The sequence below is a fragment of the Panthera onca genome, chromosome B3 (assembly GCF_046562875.1).
Source record: "Panthera onca isolate mPanOnc1 chromosome B3, mPanOnc1 haplotype 2, whole genome shotgun sequence".
Lineage (NCBI taxonomy): Eukaryota > Metazoa > Chordata > Mammalia > Carnivora > Felidae > Panthera > Panthera onca.
The window spans coordinates 64,153,024-64,173,239 of record NC_138344.1 but is presented as its reverse complement, the minus strand read 5'-3'; the positions used below and the strand labels follow the sequence as shown (position 1 = coordinate 64,173,239).

Sequence of the window (20,216 nt, the reverse complement as noted above, 5' to 3'; positions counted from 1 at the left end):
CCTTGCCAGCCAGCTTCCAGTTGGGTTCAGCCATGGGGAAGCATCAGCAACAGATGCGAGGGGGGAGGACTCAAGATATTTCTCTCTCATCCCCTCTCTGCTTTGGCGCTACTTCCCTGATAGCAGCTATAGGCCTCTTCAATGAATGACCACACTGGCTGGCCACTTCCCCATGACTCCAGCTCTCATTGGATCTAACACTTTTAATCTTCCTTGACCCTGTGGCCCTAGGTGGTGGCGATGGGGGTGGGGGGTAACTTGTGGTTGTTGACAGCCTGGGTGCAGCGTCCCTTAACAGCATCCTCATCTCTGTGAGGAGTTCCTTCGTTTGAGTGCTTTCATTTAAACAAACCACATGAATTCGCTTCTCTGACGGGAACTTGAATGATTCCGGGCACAGTATCAGATGGAAGAACAGACACGACTTGCCCTGCCATTTCATCTCTCTGAGGGCACCAAATGATAAATGAAGGACATGGGGCTCAGGATTCAGAAAGTCCTGGCTCATCCTCAAATGATGACCTGAAGTCACAGTTCACTGAGAAAATATGAGTGAATGGACATGATCACTTACCTTCCCCTCACCAACCCCGCCAATTCGTGCGCATGCTCTTACTCTCACTGCCTGCCCTCCCATTTCCATGAGAGGCCTCGCAGAGGCCATGGTTTCCACCATGCCTGGGGTCTCCTCCGTTCTCTAGGGTGATGATCCTGCCTTCGCCCACTTTCTCTCCTGCATTCTCAACTCTTCTCTCTCTCCTGCCTTACTTACCCATGGCATTTAAACATTACCCCCGCCTTGCCCCAATCTCCTATTTAAAACAAAATGAAACAAAACCTTAAGCTCTCACCACCTCTAAGACTTCTCCGTTTCTCTGTTCCCCTTTGTAGCAGAACCTGTCATCAATTTCTCACCTGCCATTTATTTTCAACCGTCCCATTTTGACTTTTATCTCCGTCCTCCCACTAAATATTTTATTCTCAGGGTCACCAAATCCAATAGTTTCTTTCTCTGGCTTCATGTTAACTTTATGAGTCAAGTTGCATTCAGCCCAACCCAACCTAAGTTGACAACCATCTTTCCCGGAACACTTGCTTCTCTTGGCTTCCACGACATCACACTGTCTCAGTTTCTCTCTCACGCTCGTCTTCTGTCTCCTCTTCCTCTGCTGAGCATTTAAATGTCACCATGCTCTGTGGCTTAATCCTCCCACTTCTTTTCAAAATAATTTAAAAATTTTGAAACTTGTTAAATTTTAAATTGAAAATTTTAACTTTTTAACTTTCTTCTAGGTGAACTCATCTACTCCTATGGCTAAAATCCCACATCTATTTGCTGATGACTGCCCAACTCTTATCTGTAGCCTGAGTACCAAACTAACATGTCCAACATCCTCCTTGGCAAAGTTACTCAGACGTCCAATTTCAAACTTAACTAACTCATCCCAACAAAACTCTTGACCTCTCTCTCTCTCTCTCTCCCCCCCAGCCCATTCCTCCTCCTCCTCCTCTCAGGAAATGACAGCACCAACTACACTCAGTTACCCCAACAGAAAACCTAGGAGTCATCCTTAATTTGTCACTTTCCCTCACACACAATCCATCAGCAAGTCTTGAATTCTACTTGCAAAATGTCACCAGTATCACGTGACCAAGAGTGACCTAAAAGACCCCCTGCTTCCCGTCTTGTCCCCCTATAATCCATTCTCCACACACACGCCAGGAGTGAGCCCCTAAAACCCATATACCAGGTCATGTCCTTCATACACTTTCATGGATTCCATTACACTTGTAACAAAACACAAAATCCTTGCTGTAGCCAGTGAAGTTCCATATGTTCTGCCCCGTTCTACTATCCCCCACTTCATTTCACACCACATCACTCCTCTCCATCCCTCTATTTACACCGCAGACCTTCCAAGGTTATTCATGCACCTTATGGCCTTTGCATTTGATATTTCCTGCAATGTGGTCTTTTTTTCTCTTGGCCTATTCATGTCATTCGGGTCTCAGTTTCAACATCACATCCTTGGAGAGGTCTTCCTTGAACCACCTGAGGTGGCCATTCCCCTGCCTGAGATTCTGCACAGCACTTATCATCCATTATTAGAAGTTATCTTTTTGTTTGTTATTTTCTGAGTCTCCACTAGAAATATACGCTTCATGAGACCTGAGCCCTGTCTGTTTTTCCCATGACCATATTTCCAGGGCCTAGAACAAGGAGGATACATGGCAGGTATTCATTAAATAGTTGTTGAGTCAATGAGTGAACTGTATGAAACAGGAGAACCCTTAACTTTTCATGTTTTTGGATATTCAGTTTGCTTTGTCATGAGCTATTTTGCTGATGAGATGCATAATCTACACACTTGTTTTCTCAAGGTTACAACTTGAGAAACTGGGGCACCTAGGTGGCTCAGTCAGAGCATCCAAATCTTGATTTCAGCTCAGGTAATGATCTCATGGTTTGCGGGATCGAGCCCTGCATTGGACTGATGATGGCACGGAGCCTGTTTGGGATTCTCTCTCTCCCTCTCTCTGCCATTGCCCTGCTCATACTCTCTCCCCCTCTCTCCAAAATAAATGAACTTTAAAAAGAAAAAAACAAAACTTGGCAAATCATCTTTATGAAGTATTCAGTTAGGCTGGTTATAGTTCTGTTACTCTTTCATCAATTCTTCTCAACTTAGTGAGGAAGGGTTAATATCATGTTGGGCATTTTCACCACGAGCATCTTGGCCCACAAGTGTTTTTGCCACAAAACTAATAGTCTTTAAGGCCATTTTGTCGTACAAGATTTAAAAAACTAACCAGAGGGCACCTGGGTGGCTCAGTAGGTTAAGCATCTGACTTCGGCTCAGGTCATGATCTCGCAGTTTTCGAGTTTGAGCCCTGCGTTGGGCTCTGTGCTGACAGCTCGGAGCCTGGAGCCTCCTTCAGATTGTGTGTCTCCCTCTCTCTCTGTCCCTCCCCTGCTCGCACTCTGTCTCTCAAAAAATAAATAAACAAACATTGAAAAAATAACTGGTGGACAGTTTGGCCTCATCTCTCCTTCATGCAGCACTTCCATTTTACAGGCTATAAAGCTCAGCCCTCATAATGGTCTATACAGTGGCAGAGTTTTGAACCTACATTTCCAGCCAAACTTGGAATGTCTGCTAGTGGACATGTGACAATATGCCAAGGACAAGCGACAGTGGAGAAGGCTTTCAAAACGCAATACAAATCTCAGCTACAAGTATGCATCCTAGTATTTCGAAATGGATACCTCTCTTAATGAAGGAAGAAATTTTAGCCACAAATCAAACAAAAGAAAGAAAAAAAAGGATAATACTATGAATGAAAGACTTTGAAGACTATGCTTAGATGTAATACACAAAATAAACTCAGTTATTTGCACAGTATGGCCAACACATATTTTAAACGTACTCAAACATTTTGTATTTTGCAATACTGTTTTTAATTTTGTTATTCATTTTTCATGTTTTTAATGAATGTCCCTCTTCTGTTTTTTTTTTTTTGTGATTTTATCTTTTTTGGAAAATTGTGTTTCAGCTGATTAGTTATGCAGTGAAAATGCTTGTGGTAAAAATGCTCACGGCAAATGTGTTTGTACAGCAACTACACGGAACTGGTTAGTTTTCCTCTCTCTGTTTTCTGGCTTAACTTCTGTAATGGTTATCTCTTGCCACAAAAATTCCAGATAACAAACCACCCAACACTCAGTGACTTCAGAAAGTAATCAATTATTTTTTCTCAAGTGCTATGAATTGGCTGTGGACAGGGGATCGGCACATAGAGGCTGGGCTTTGCTGGGGGCCTCTGTTCTGCAGACCTCCCAGCTGCCCTGGACCAGTGGGCTAGTTGCGGTATGTTCTTTCATGGTGACGGCAGGGCACCAAAGGGCATCTGGAAATACTGAAGGCCTCTTCAGCTTAGGTTTGGAACTGGCATGCTGTCGCTTCTGCCTTATTCTGCTGGCCACAGCACGTCACACTGCGGGGTCTCCAGTGAAGGAGCAGGGACCTTAAAGTTTCGTGAAAAATATCACTGACACTGAGAAAGTGGAAAATGGGGGTAAGGGGCTAATGCAATCACATCTTACCACAGTTATGAGGGGATAACTTTTCAGTTCAGCATCTGACAATATAGTTTTTATAATGCTCCGTTCCTCACCAGGGTAGTAGCATCATGTTCCAAATACTAAGGTAAAAAGCAGGGGAACTGAAACATATTTGTAGGGTATGCACTGGAATATCACAGGAGCTACAGACACAGTCACAGGCTTTTTCAGTATAGACACGCTTGCTATGTTCTTTGTGGCTGGCCGGCATCTTTCCGTGCATGCTCACGTATTGGGGGAAGGGGCTTAGAAGTGTCCTGGGTGAGATCAAAACCAAGTGACCTATGGAAGGATTCGAGGAGCTAACTAGGTCTGCCACCGAGAAAATCAAGGAGGGATACCAGGATTGTCTTCACATATCTGGGGTACTATTTGTGGGAGAAGGTTTAGATTTGTTCTGTGTGGCCACAAATGGCAGAATCAGAGAGAATGAACCAGAAGAGGATGAGAAAGAAAGAGGGTTGTGCACCACATGGAGCAGAAGGTTCGAACCAACAGGACTGCGACAACGGAAGCACTCCCATCACAGAGATATTCACGAGGAGGCTGCAGAGGGACACTTGATTACATCATTTTGACTGGCATAGCAGCTATTATCTATTGAAGTCCTACCAATTCCAGGAGCTGTGCTAAGCACCTTCATGATGTTATTTCTAATTCTGAAAATAATTTGGCAATATTGCTCAAAACTTATAGCCGAGGAAATCGTAGTATAGAAAGATGAGGTAATCTGTTCTGGGTCAAAGAGAAAAAGAGTTAGGATCTGGCTCCAGGTCTGTTTGATTCTAGAACTCCAGCTCTTTCCACTACATTCAGCTGCCTGCTGCCCGGCCATTTGTCAGGACAGGGAATTCAAGGGTTAAATGAGGGGGCTGAAGGAGATGAGCTTTAAGATCTCTTCCAGTGCTCAGGGCTGAATCTAAGAGATGCTGCTGGGATACAGGGTCGGAATTAATGCACATTTGGAAGAATAGCTTTTGTACTCCTGGTGATTTCTGAAAAACTCTTGCATGCCTTGGCTGATTGATATTGATCATTAAAGTTGTCCTTCAGTAAGAAGAGGGCTGTACCCAAGATTCAAAACCATATTCACTCTCCACTTTTGCCTTGTAGCCCCTCTTCCAGAGTTCCATGACGTTCCCCCACTGTGGCTCTGTGGGAGTGAAGGCTGGCAAATGGTAAGGCCAGGAGGGGATGACTCACTTGGCAAAGAGAGGCAGGAATGGGGTGAGGGAGGAAGAACTCTACATCTACATCCAGAACCCCCTTCTTGGTTCTGTTTCACCAGGAGAATTTCTGCATGTTCACTTGCCCTCGTTACCACCACATCTCCCCAACGCTATCTTCGGCCTCCGTGTGACCTCATTAAGGATGTATTCCCTTCCTGACTTCATCTCACAGAACAAGCACCTCTTCCTTTTTGAGAGGAAGTGCCTCCCTTTCAAAGTCAGATTTCTAAGTGGGTGGTCAAGGGGGATTTACCTTCCAGACTGCAAGATTTAATTTTGATATTTTGATATAATTGCTGTAAGCTGATTTAAATATTTCAATGAATAATTTCATTTTGTTTGCATCTTTAGGCTTTTAAAAATGCAGGGTGTCATACTAAAAATTCTAATAAGTAAAATGTGCAATGCATAATAAAATGTGCATATTTTCTCAGTACCATCTGCTCCTCCTAACACTTTAGGGGAGACTTCTTTAAAGGGCTGAAACCTCAGTGGGTACAAAATGTCAATCTTATATAATCTATCACTAGACTTGGGGAGTAACGTATGCTGTTAGGGAGGTATATTAAAGACCCACCCAACCTGTGAAAAAAGAAAAGCCATGTGGCTTCCAGAAAGTCGTGTGTCTATGAACCAAAAAACCCATTTTCCATCATTAGACTCAGTGGCGGCCATGACTACACTATAGGGAATCACAGAATCTCAGGGTGGAGAAGACCTCTGACATCTTCTACCTCAACCTTCTATCTCATGCATTGTTTCTTCCTAAAAGCACCACAGGTAACTTGTTACCTAGTATCTACTTGCACATTTCCAATGGAAGCATATGGCTCCCTAATTATTCCATATAGTGACTTTTCATTCTACTTCAACCGGAAACATTTTTGATGCAATTAACCAATAGTGGTTAGTGGTAATCTACTCTGTGCAAGGTGCTATCTTAGATCCCAAAGGAAAGCTGAGGAGCTCTAAGGAAGCCCCTTGTCATTAAGGAGTCAACAATCTGGTTGGGGAATAAGACATACCCAAGACACATGATAATATCAGGCAGTAGATATTAAGGGCGAAGCTCTTACAGAGAGCACACGGAAGGATGCAAAGTTCAGAGGAAGCAGAGACCCATCCACTCATGATGGTTCAGAAAGCATCTTGATACCCGTGGTGAAGTGACCCAGAACTTTGAGATTATTCAAGAGATCATATGGTTCAGTCCTTTGCCCCTCAATCACTCTGTACACTCTTTTCTTCCTTTCCTTGGTTTAATCTTAAATATATGCCTCTCATAGCAACAAACTACTCCCTAATGATTAGAATCCCGTGAGAGTAAATCTGTACTCAGCCACATTCCAGGCCCTGCTTCTTGCTGACAAGTGGGGTGACCTGCCTACAGCACAGGCTCACCTGGGGATGAGGCACAAATCACTTGCTCCAAGATGGACATAAAATATGGCCCACCCCAGAGAAACTGCAGAACAGAGTCTTTGCTTCCTCTTTGTTTTGGTTTCCACAGAAATCTCTTGACACAGAAGTCTCATGACCAAAGACAAAAGGTCAGAAATTGGCTTATCACAGGTAGGCCAGCTGTCACCATTGGGGGCATAACACAAAGTAACAGGTATGTCAAAACCAGTGACCAGAAAATGGTAATGGGAACACTATGGACGGAAAACCATGACAGCAGAGGTGAATCCAGAACCCAGAGCAGGGCAGAAGCTGCTAATGGAGGTCAGTGTCTCCAGAAATGAGAAGAATGGATCCAGGGAGAAGCTGACAGACACACACAGAATTATGAAGTGTAACACTTCATAAATGTTTTAAAGAAATAAAATCTACTTGACAGCAAGACTATTACATTCATTAAATCCTGTTTGGAGAAGGTAAAAAATCAGCAAGCTGAAAAAACAACTTAACAGTTTGTCATTGTCCTTGGTTTTGTTTTGCTTTCTGGTGCCAACAGCTGCCACTGGGGCAGCAAGTGCACATGAAGGAGGAACAGGGTGATGCGTGCCTTCAACTCTCACAACTTCTACCACCTGCACAGCTTCCAACACGTGTCGGATACCACCTTGCTCTTGCTTTGGTGCCCCAGCCCCTCAAGCCTGGGGGCAGGAGAACAAGCAGGAGGAAGCGAGTGATCTACCAGGATGGAGTCATACTTCACAGGGCAAGGGAGACAATCAGTACGGCCACTGCCAGCGGTACGCTGGTGGGAGTTTAGAGACCAGCTCTCCTGGGGGTGAGGGGGACCCTGATTTGTAGTGTTTGCAGACTTCCATGACCTAAATACTCCCATTACGGCCAATTCCAAGCTACTAGCACAAAGCCACTGAGCGCGGAGCTGGGGTGAGATGCTCGCAGTCAGCTCTGGCCAGATGCAAACTCTAGCAGCAGACCCAAAGTCGACACCATCGGTCTTGCCCAGCGTCCTGCTGTACTTCTTCCTATCAGGTGCTCCTGACTCCTCACCTCATGCCTTCTGGGCCTCGCCTAGTGTCAGAATGAACAGTTAATCCAGATCAAGAAGCTCCTCGGGTGGAGGAGGGTGAACCCTCTCAGAGAGATCTACATCACAGCAGCGATTTCTTGAAGTGGTTAGTGCTCTAACCCAGGACAAACATTTTAATGTAAGGTGAGGATGTGGCAGAAGGGAGGCTCCCAGTGCCTTGTAAATCCAGCCCTGCTCTTACTCCCTCTGGGATAACCTGGCATATCACACCCAGGACAAAGGCATGGAGCCTGCCTTGTGAGTGCGAGGATGTAGGACTAGTTAGAATATTTCCTATTCTGTGGCCCAGTACAGTGTCCAGGAGCTCTGAGTATCTTGGTTGAATTTGGCTTTTAATTATTTATTTGCAATGGCCGGGGAATGCCATGACATAGACAATACACAAGCCTCAAGTGAACCATGACCTGCAATTTCAAACTTCTGCAACTGGCCTTTAAAAAGCAGAGTATTACCCAAGTGGGGAAGAGGCTGGTTAGGCTCACCTCTTTTCTCTGCTCCCACCCAACCCCTGGGGGGTGATGACAGCCAAGGCGAGGGACTCAGAGAAGGGGAAAACCTGGCTCAGCAGCCTCTACAATAAAGGGGATCTGGTCTAATTAGGCCTCTCTCGACTCCTGACCCAGAGAGGCCAACCAGGGAGATGCCTGGTGAAGGAAAAGAACCTGTGCACCATCCCTTCATTCTACCTACTTTCCATCCTGTTGGGGCAGAGCTGTGGATTTGGGGGGTGGGGGTGGCAGGCATTTCAAGTGGAACAGCATCTACTTACACGCATGCATACACACACACACACACACACACACACACACGCTGTCCCTGAAGCCAGTGGAGAACTGCGCTCGTCTCCCCAGATGACAACACCTAATAGCAATAGTTTGTTTTTATAACACTTAGTTTTCACATACAGAATCACCTGTGTGGAACGTGGGAGTTTCACAACTCTGTGCTGTCTCAGGAACCGTTGGCTCAAGTTTAAAGATGAAGAAATAAGGTAATCATGCCTTGGCCATGGTCACAGTGCTGGTGAGTGGAGGCTCCTGGACAGAAATGATCCTCTGGCCCCCAGCCCAGGGCTCTTACCTTGGCACCAGTGTCTCTTCAGGGATTAGGTGAATGGGGTGAAGACTGGTTATATTGGGAAGAGCTCTACCTTTTTGGCCATCCATGCTACCAGGCTAACTCCTTTACCGGCAGCCCCACTTCTGCTTCTCTGTCCAAGAAGCCCTGCACCCATACAGACCAACCTTCTCACTACAATCACGACACATTCCCTAACAATCACCCTGGAGAGCCTAACAAACCTACCACTTTTCATGGCATCAACACAAGGCAGCTATTGCTGGCACAATTTAGCTAGGACAACCAGAACCCAGAATTCCTGGTGAGCCAACGGCCATGTGGGTGGAAATGCCAAGGCCCCTGGGAGCTCCCAGCCCTCCCGTGTCGGCCTGCCTCCCCCTCTCTGGTGCAGCAGGTGCTCTCTCCACTCCCTTGGCCAAGCCATCAGCAGGAACGTTCCTCCCTGGGCACGGCTTTTCTTCCAAAGCGTGAAGCTCTATGTAAAAGATGACCCAGATTTTTCGGATGAGCGACTGCAATCTATAAATGTCTAACCAAGTGCATGAATCGCCTAATGTGAAAAAGAGCTCTTAGCTGTGTCGCCTCTGCTGAGCAAGACAGCTGGCCTTCCCTGGAGATTGCTGCCTCAATCTGGACCTGTCACGTCTGAAGAATAAGGGGGCTGAGGGAAGCTGTCCTCGTCAGTTCTGCAGATTGCACACAGTTCTTGAGATGGGAGCTGGGGAACTGGGCTGGCACCTAGAGAACAGGGAGGGAGAGGTGTGACAGGTGCTGGGTGGGCCCCCGTGATCTGACCCTGGGACAACATCATGATCTCAAACTCTGTGAGCCACTGTTGGAAGATAGCACCAACCAAACCCAGCATGCAGCTGCTTCTCTGGGTCCAAATTCCTGGGAGCAAATTATCTGCCTGGGTAGCTATGCTGCCGTTTGAGTCTTTGGTGAGCTACCGTCAGTAGAGCCTACTTGGCTCAAGCAGTCATCTTCCCCCACCACAGCAGCACAGGGATGTGTCAGGCAGAGACCTGTCTTGGCTCCCCAGAGGACACAGACAGCTGCCAGCAGGTGGCCGGGAGAGAGGCCAGCAAAGGGGGAGTGGACACAAAGAAAAAGAGACAAACGCAAACAAAACAGGGAGGAAAATCTGGGACAGCACTCTTCCCTTGCTCGCTGGAGCACATTCCTATGGCTTCATTCTTGACTGTTACATTTTGAGCCTTTTTTGCATATTTGTTGTCAGGCCGAATAGGTACTAAGAAGCAGCCTGGGGAACTTCCCAAATGCTCTCCAGGGAAAGAATTAGTACAAGGCCTGGCTGAGATGGATTGGTTAGCCTCACAGTCCACCTTCTTCAACAAGTTTTTCTCAGTGTGTGTGACTTGATCCTAACAAACCTCGTTCCAGGGCATGACAGAACTGAGGCAATCGCTATGTACTGACATCAGAAAGCACTACGCTGAGTATAGTCTCATCACAAACTGTGCTTTCACCAAAGACTCGGCTCTCAGTGTATAATCCCCTGCAGCGAGCAGCCCTATACGAGACCATCATCAGATCACCATGTAGGCGAAAGCCACTCAGCGAAGTCTTTTGCAATCAGACAGAAGTTACTGTGAAAGTCTCATCCCGCCTTCTTTGGTTGTATAGGATTAGATTACGTTTGACTAAATACAGAAAGGTGCTCAGTAAACTGTGAGGCACCCCGACAGTTGGTGAATTGTTCTTATTTCTCTTGCTGGGTTTGGAATACCATTTTGTTTTTCTTGTTGCTCCTGTTAGTCTCCAGCTACTCCGGATGGAACTCTTGACTCTTCATGAAACACTATAACCATAACTCAAAGAGTGGCTATCCACTGTGGTATGAAATGCTGCCTGTGCCAATGAGACTGGATTTGGTTTCCTCTCAGGCACGGTCCCGCTCCATGGCAGAGTTAGTTGGGGGCCTTCCTAACTTCCTTGCAATCCTAGGTTTGAAGTGCACCTACCCTTCAGACTCTCAAGACAGAAGGACAGCTCAGAGTTTAGTGAGGTGCCAGAGAAATCTGCATGAGGACCTGAGAAATGAGCCTGGTCCTAATAGACCTACACACCTTACTATCCAGAGAGAACAGATAGTAAGACAGCCTTACTATCCAGAGAGAACTGCAGGGATGGGCAAAGAATCTCTTACAGTCTGAGGGGCAAAAGAAACTTCCCTCTACTCAGGAGCCAAGAGCCAAATAAGAATGTTCCAAAACACCCCAACTGGTGTTGGGTGCTGTCACCACCTTACAGAAACTGGTGTTGTCACCATCTTACAGAAATAGCCCAAATGCAGCAGTGAAACACAATGCTGATACCAACTAGAAGATGGAAGAGCCAGGAGGATATTTGGCATTGCTGGAGTAAATGCGGCATTGGACTAGAAGAAATGAACCACGTTCACATGTTAGCCTGACCCTGTCTCCTTCTCTGCGTCTTTTTGTTAACACACATGAAATGCTTCTTGTGTGTAAGACAGTCTTTACGTGTATTAACTCTATGACATAGGTGATATTATTATCTGACAGATTAAGAAAGACACTGAAGCAGAAAGGGGCTGAGCTAACTTCCCCGAGTTCAGTTATGAAGTGGCAGACCAGGGATTTGAACCCAGGCTGCCAAGACCTCAGATAGCTCTGATCATTTCTGAGCCACAGCCTGCTCATTTGCATAGTGAGAACTTGGCAATGTCCTGCCCCCATGCCGCCCAGTAGAGAGATAATCAGGAGATCAGTCGAGATAAGGAAGGAGCTGTGATATCTTCTGGGGAGAACAAGGTCCTGAACTGAGTCCAAACTATGTAACATCTGGTTGACTTGTGGGTCCTGAATATCTAGGCTGCCTGACAGTTGTCACGTAGGCACATGAAACCCTCAGTCTGTTGCTGAAGTGCATTTATTGGTGCTTTCTTGCTGACCACAGTCTCCTCAGATGCTAGCTCTTTTGAGCCTCATGGCAAATCGGTTGGACAGGTATTATTTTTATTATTTTTTGGGAGGTGGGGGGTGGAAATGGGAGAGTAAAGCAGTGTGATCTGCCTCAAGTGACACATCTGATGAGTGACTGCTGGGGCTTACATTCTGGTCTTTTGACACAAGCCCTGCCCTTTCCACCGAATGCCACTGCTTCTCATTCTGAGAGGCGTGACGATTAAAGGCACATCCTTCACCTCAGCACCTGACGGTTGCTGGATCCAGCTTAGACTGTAAATGAGAATACTAACATCAACAACTGCCACCATGGATTGAGCATCCCATGTGCCAGGTATTCTAATTATTACCACCTATGTACGCTAGATGATTCTCCATTTCACACATGAAGAAACACTCAAGAGAAGTAAAATAACTCAGGACTGGTCCCAAAGAGAAGAGGCTGGGAGGAAAGGGAACTACTGTCCTGGTTATCGTTGTTTGTTTTTTAAAAATATTTAATTATTTTGAGAGAGAGAAAGGGAGGGAAGGCGGGTGGGCGAGCATGCAAGTGGGGCAGGGGCAGAGAGAGAGAGAGGGAGAGAGAATCCCAAGCGGGATCTGTGCTATCAAGCAAGCCTGATGTGGGACTCCAACTCATGAGCTGTGAGATCATGATCTGAGCCAAAATCAAAAGTCAGATGCTCAAACGACTGAGCCACCCAGGCACCCCTGTCCTGGTTATAATTCTGACTCCAGGGTTTTTAGTCTATGATGGAAACCATCAGTTTCCTACAGTCTCTAGTCCCCTACTGTACCCATTAACACTGGGTTCATTACCTTCACTTAAATCATAGTGTATAAGAATAGCCATTGGCTAGCAACCACTGTTAACACACAACAGTAAGTACACACTTACTGTGAAGAGTTAAATGCCTTTAGAAGGAAGAAACAGCTAAGGATTTATATTCCCAGGACCTGGAGAATGTGAGAGGATGCGGGGGGGTGGGGGGTGATGACGAGGAAATTTTAACACAGTTTTTAAAAAGAAAGGGTGAAAACAAGAGTTGAGAAACTATAAGGACAAAGCAGGAACTAAGATTTAGACTGTTATTTCAATCTGTGTTAATGTCACTGGCATTTAATTCCTTCCATTCACAGATCTAGACAGAACAGTCCCTTGACACAGTAACAATAAGAGCTTCTCAGATACCTTTAAGAATCCTTCGTCTTAAGGTCACTGTGCCATAGAACAATATGTCCTCAAGTGAGGAGCCGGATCAAGATGGCAGAGTAGGAGGGTCCTGAACTCAGCGCCTTCCACAGACACAAGAAGCCTGCAACTACATACACAGTAACTCTGAGAGTGACCTGGAGCAGAACAGCTCGTGCACAGCTAAAGATATAAAGAAAAAGTCATATCGAGAGGGGTAGGTGTGGCAGAGATGCCGTCTGGGCAGCACCTACACCCCCAGCATGGCAGTGCACAAGTGAGAGGGTACTGAGGTCCTCTCCGAGGAGTGAGGGGCTTGAGTTCCACCTCGGGCACACCCCACCACTGGGGACCTGCACCCCCACAGATGAGCCCCCATAAAGTCTGGCTTTCAAAATCAGCAAGGCTTAATGCAGACAGAACTAGAGGGCTAAAGGAAATCAAGACTCCACTCTTAAAGGGTCCACACATAATCTCACTCGCTCCAAGACCCAGCACAGAGATGGCAGATGAAAAAATGTCTGGGCCACATGTAAAGGAGATTTACTGATTTTTGAGCATGTGCTAGAAGGGTAGGGATTTGTAGGAACTTTCTCTGGGAATGAAGTGCTTGTAGGCATGACTTTTTTTTTGTCCCCCCTCTGCTTTTGTCTAGCTGGTCCAACAGTGGTGGGTGCCAGTTCTGACACTCTCTATCTACCTTGCTAGCAATCGTCATCCAACACCACTGTTCCCCTGCAGACCTGTCCCACCCAACTCGCCTATGTTGGCAGGCACCCCTCCAAGGGGGCTCTTGCCCTGCCACACCTGGCAGGCATCCTTGGCTGAGACAATGCCCTCTCCAAGTGGCTCCTGTCACATCACACCCAGAAGTTGGCCTCAGCCAGGACTGGCACCAGGCCCGAGTGTCTCCCACTATGCCACACCCAGCAGGTGGCCTCAGGTGGGACCAACGCCCCTCCAAAACACCTCCTACCATTGGGGGGGGGTGGGGGTAGCATCCTGGCCCACCAGTGTACCCATAACAGTCATGGCTAGGCTTTACAGTCAGCCCTTCCCTCCACCACACACACAGCAGTTGCAGCCTATCCACAACAGGAGGGTGCATATATCCCACACAGGAGATGCCTGTGGAGCACCTTGTTCTGGTGACCAGAGGTATTGTGCTTCTGGGCCCCACAGACACCTTCTACATAAGGCCAGTCCTTCAGGACCCAGAAATGGAGTTAATCTACTGAATACATAGAAAAAAACACAGAGAGTTCAATAAAACGAGGAGACAGAGATATGGTTAAAAAGAGAGAACAAGACAAAAACCTCAGAAAAAGAACTAAAAGAATGGAAATAAGCAATACCTCTGATCAAGAGTTCAAAGTAATGGTCATAAAGATGCTCACTGCACTTGGGAGAAGAATGGATGAATATGGTCACAATTTCAACAAAGAGAAAATATAATACCAGTATTATACTAGAGGAAACCAACAACAGATTACAAGATGCAGAAGAACAGATCAGTAATCTGGAAGACAGCACAGTGGAAATCATCCATAGTGAATAGCAGAAAGAAAAAAGAATTTAAAACTGAGGACAGGTTATGGGACCCTTGGGACATCAAGTGTACTAACATTTGCATTACAGGAATCCCAGAATGAGAAGAGAGAAAGAGGCAGAAAACTTATTTGAAAAAATAATTGAAATCTTCTCTAACCTGGGGAAGGAAACAGACGTTTAGATCCAGGAACTGCAGGAAGCTCCAAACAAGATGAACCCAAGGAGGTCCACACCAACACACATGATAATTGAAATGTCTAAAAGTTACAGGCACCTGGGTGGCTCAGCTGGTTAAACGGCCAACTCTTGGTTTCAGTTCAGGTCATGATATCACAATTCGTGAGTTGGAGGGCCACCCGCCCCCCACCCCCACCCCCACCGGGCTCGGCACTGACAGTATGGAGCTTGCTCGGGATCCTTTCTCCCTCTGTCTCTGCTCCTCCCTGGCTTGTGCTCTGCCTTTCAAAATAAATAAAAAACAAGAATAAAATAAAATGTCAAAAGTTAAAGAGAGAATATTAAAAGCAGCAAAAGAAAAGCAACTAGTTACATACAAGGGAGTATCTACAAGACTATCAGATGATTTTTCAGCAGAAACTTTGCAGTGCAGAAGAGAGTGTCATGATATATTCAAAGTGTAACAGTGGGGAGGAATCTACAACTAAGAATATTCTACCTGGCAAGGTTACCTATTAAGAATTGAAGGAGATAGAGTTTCCCAGACAAACAAAAGCTAAAGTAGTTCATCACCACTAAACTGGCCTTGAAAGAAATGTCAAAGAGACTTCTCTAAGAAGAAAAGTAAATGCTATAAGTAGAAGAAAATTAGGAAAGAAAAAATGTCACTGGTAAAAGCAAACATATACTAAGGGTAATGGATCAGCCATCTATAAAAGCCAGTATGAAGGCTAAAAGAAAAGAGTAGTAAAAACAACAGGATCTACAATAATTAGTTAAGTGATACACAAAATAAAAATGTAAAATATGTCAAATACATAAAACATTTAGGGGACAGGAGGTAAAAATGTAGTGCTTTTAGAATGTGTTTGAACTGTGTGCTGTGCACATAGGGTGTTATATATGAACCTCATGGTAACCACAAACCCAAAACCTAAAATAGATACACACACACAAAAGGAACCCAAAAATAACATTAAAGAAAGTCATCAAATTATATGGGAAGAGACAGAAAGAAACAGAGATGAACTAGGAAAACAACCATACAAAACAATTTACAAAATAACAATAAGTACATATATATCAATAATTGGACGACCTAGAAGGTATAAATTCCCAGAAGCACATAATCTTCCAAGATTGAATCAAGAAGAAATTGGAAATCTGTATAGAATTATTACCGTTAATGAAATTAAACCAGTAGTTTCCCAGAACTAGAATGAATCATCCTAAAATTTGTATGGAACCACAAAACATCCCAAGAGCCAAAAGTAATCTTGAGAAAGAGGAACAAAGCTGGAGGTATCACAATCCCAGATTTCAAGATATACTATAAAGCTATAGCAACTAAAACAGTACGAGAGTGACACAAAAACAGACACCTAGAAAAATGGAACAGAGAGCCCAGAAATAAACCCATGTATATACAGTAAATTAATCTATGACAAAGGAGACAAGACGACACAATAGGGAAAAGACAGCCTCTTCAATAAATGGTGCAGGGAAAACTCGACAGCTACATGCACAAGAATGAAACTGGACCACTTTCTGACACCATACAAAAAATAAACTCAAAGTGGACTGAAGACCTAAATAGAAAGTCTGAAACCTTACAACTCCTAAAAGAAAACATAGGCAGTAAATTCTTGGACATCTTGGTTTTAGCAATATTTTTTTTTTTTTGGCTCTGTCCCCTCAGGCAGTTAACAAAAGCAAAAATAAATAATTAGGACTAGATCAGACTAAAAAATTCTGCACAGCAAAGGAAACCATTAACAAAACAAAAAGGCAACCTATTGCATAGGAGAAAATATTTGCAAATGATATACCTGACAAGGTGTTAATATCCAAAATATGTAAAATACTGATATAGCTTAACACCTCCCCAAAAATGTGACTAAAGAATAGGCAGAGGGCACAAATAGACATTCTTCCAAAGAAGACATCCAGATGGCCTACAGATAAATAAGAAGATGCTCATCATCACTCATCATCAGGGAAATGCCAATCAAAACCATAATAAATTATCACCTCATCCCTGTCAGAATGGCTATTATCAAAAAGATAAATAACCAGTGTTGGGGTGCCTGGATGGCTCAGTTGGTTAAGCATATGATTTCGGCTCAAGTCATGATCTTAAGGTTTGTGGATTCAAGCACCTCATTGGGCCCTGTGTTGACAGCTCAGAGCCTAGAGCCTGCTTCAGATTCTGGATCTCCCTCTCTGCCCCTCCCCCGCTCATGCTTGCTAGCTCTTTCTCTCTGTCTCTCAAAAATAAAATAAAAATGTTAAAAAAAAAAAGAAAGAAATAACCAGTGTTGGTGAGAATGTAAAGGAAACCCTCCTGTGCTGCTAGTGGAAAGGTAAACTTGTCCAGCCACTATAGAAAACAGTATGGAGTTTCCTCAAAAAATTAAAAATAGAAATATCATATCTAGCAATTCTACTTCTTGGTATATATCTGAAGAAAACAAAAACAGTAAATCAAAAAGATATATACAACTCTATGTTCATTACAGCATTATTTATGATAGCCAAACTAGGAAGCAACCTATTTGTCCAGTGATAGAGGAATGGATAAAGAAAATGTGGTATGCATATACAATAGACTATTTCTCAACCACAAAAAAGAATGAAATCTTGCCATTTGCAACAGCATGGATGGGCCTAGAAGGTGTTAGGTGAAATAAGCCAGAGATAAACAAATACCTTATGATTACTTATATGTGGAATCTGAGAAACAAAAGAAAGGAACAAACAAAAGAAAACAGAAAAAGACTCATAAATATAGAGAATAACCTGAGGGTTGCCAGAGGAGAGGGGACTAGGGGGATGGGTGAAATAGGCAAAAGGGGTTAAGAGGTACAGTCTTCCAGTTATAAAATAAACAAATCACAGGGATATAAACTACAGTACAGAAAATATAGTCAGTAATATTGTAATCACTTTTATGGTGACAGATGGTAACCGGATTTCCAGTGATCATTCTGTAATATAGATAAATAGCAAATCACTATATAGTACACCTAAAACTAATATAATATTGTATGTCAACTATACTCCAATAAAAAATAAGACAAAGCCCTCAGTGAGAAAATTTTTAGACTAATGTTCAAAAAGCATTTTCTAGTCTTTTCATTTTGATCAGATCTTCCAAAACTTATTTACTGAAAAATTTACATTTTCAGAACTGAAAAGTAAGGGGAGATGCTTGAACAAGTTGAGATCCTGAGTTTCTGTGGGATGTAATAGGTTGATGGCAAGATTTCTCTAATTTTTTAGCCTGTTCAACTGACCAACACCTCCTCAGTCAGCTCCTGGGATCCTGCTCAGAGCACAGGACAAGGCAATGCAAACGGGCAGGACAACCAACCTCACACACATACCCCAGAAATCCCACTCAACAACCCTGACTTGGTTTGCGTAACACTTTTCACTTTACAAAATACTTTCACCTGCATATCTCATTGGACTATCACAATAAACTTGGGAGGTGGCTAGGGACTCTATCTCTTTTACAGATGAGAAAGGCACAACAGGGCAGATGTTCAATCTGCCCAACTGGCATCTGTTCAGGTTGATGAGGGCCTGTGCCATATGGGTTATTAAGTATTTTGCATATCACTCCTGGATAAACTGGCTCATAGATAACACCATCACCAAAGAGCAGAGTTGGGAGTTTCAGGTTTGGATGTTCTTATCATCAGTCGAGGGATTTTGTTTAAAGAGTGCTGTGACAGGTATGGGGTGGGGGGTGTGCAGAGAGAACCAGGATCCTGTCCCACTAAGTATTCAGGAGCTACCAGGTCTAAAAAAATACGGTACAAATACAGCAAGGGCCTGGAGAGAGGTACCAACAGAACACTAAGGCAGTGTGGAGGAGGGCTCAAATTTTGACAGATGAAAATGGAAGTGAGCATATTCTGGGCTGGGGGAGAAATGGCTTTGTGGGAAACGAGACAGTTACAAGTATATCTGGGAAAAGATGTAAAGCCTAGTTTGGCTGAATCAGAAAGCACTGGTCAGGCAGGGAGAGAAATGTGGAAATGGAGATTAGGGTTGCACTGTGGGGACTTCACACACTAAACTTGGGAGCTGCCCTTACTGTGACCTTCACCTTCACCTTCTGCCTGAACAGATGGTCTACAGAAGAAGCAAAGCAGTGTCCTCTCACCTAGCATTCTGTTCCAATTACCACATTTTGCACCTTACAACCTTGGCCCTTCTTTTTTCAAGGTGGATCATCTCTAAAGAACCTTGAACTTATTTTAATTTCTATGTGCATATTTCCCCCTAACCACAAAGACCCAAAGAGACCCAGCCACCAAGGGAAGGCTAGAAAGTGTGTATGTATATGTATGTGCACTTGCTGTCACAGTGAGGTCATATCAGAGTATGAAATGCTGTTCTTCATTAAACTCAACTAATTTTCAATTAAAGAAGACAGTTATTTGCAATTATTATCACTCCCACCTCACTTTGCCAGCCTTAGCATCTTAATTCTGAACTTCCTTCCCCATCCACACCCTTCCCCATCTGCTCTAGAAGCTGAGGAACCATACGGAAGCCATCCATGATTACAAAGGAGCAAAGACTTTAGGGCTCCCTGGATCTGTCACAGAGATGCTGGACCACTCACTTTCAAACAAATTCAGACCCCCCAAATGTGTAAGAAGTCAGCAGGGAGGGGGGCTGAAAGTTGGCAAGGCTTTCGCTTCACCTGCTGGGCTGAGTTTTATCACAGTGGGGGTAAATATCCTCATTTCATCTTTGGTCCCTTAGAAGCACCACCTGGCATATCTGCCCAATCCATACTAGTGACTTAAGTAAAATTATAATTTTCGGCCAGTCCAGAGAGGTCTAGAGCTGAATATGAAGCAGGTGAGCACTTCAATGCTTTCCCTACCTGGTGTGTTTTTTCCCTTTCCCTTCTGCCTCTCCGCACATGTGGTTACTTACAGAAACCATAGGAAAGGTGTCCCTATTAAGGTGTTGGAGACTTCAATAATCGTCAACCACTATTTACATAATAACAGTCATTCTGAAAAGAGATAACATAATAGAAAATGTTCCCAATAGTGTAAAATTTTGGGCTTTGGTAGGTGAAGTGGATCCCCCCCACCGTGAGGAGGCCTTAATGAAGAGTTTCAGGGAGGGAGGGGGGTTGGAAATCAGTGGTTTTCTATATTAGAAAGAATATGTTCAGGCTTATCCAGAAGCAAATGAACGTATCAAACCTGATTTTTCAAGACCTCCTGGGTAGCTTAAAAACAAGCAAGAATAAACCAGACAACCTCCCCAAAAACAGGTTCCAAGCCCCCATCTCATACCTGCTAGCATCAAGATAGCTGGGGATGGGGCACAGAATTTTTTTTTAAATCTCTTTAGGGATCTGATGATCGGTCAA

At 44.3% G+C, this 20,216-nt stretch overlaps 1 protein-coding gene across 2 annotated transcripts in view; it reads right to left on the bottom strand.

Annotated features, from left to right (window-relative positions):
• Positions 1–20,216, bottom strand: part of RASGRP1 (RAS guanyl releasing protein 1) — a 78,343-nt gene that overhangs the window by 35,183 nt on the left and 22,944 nt on the right. The gene's annotated exons all lie outside the window — the stretch shown is intronic.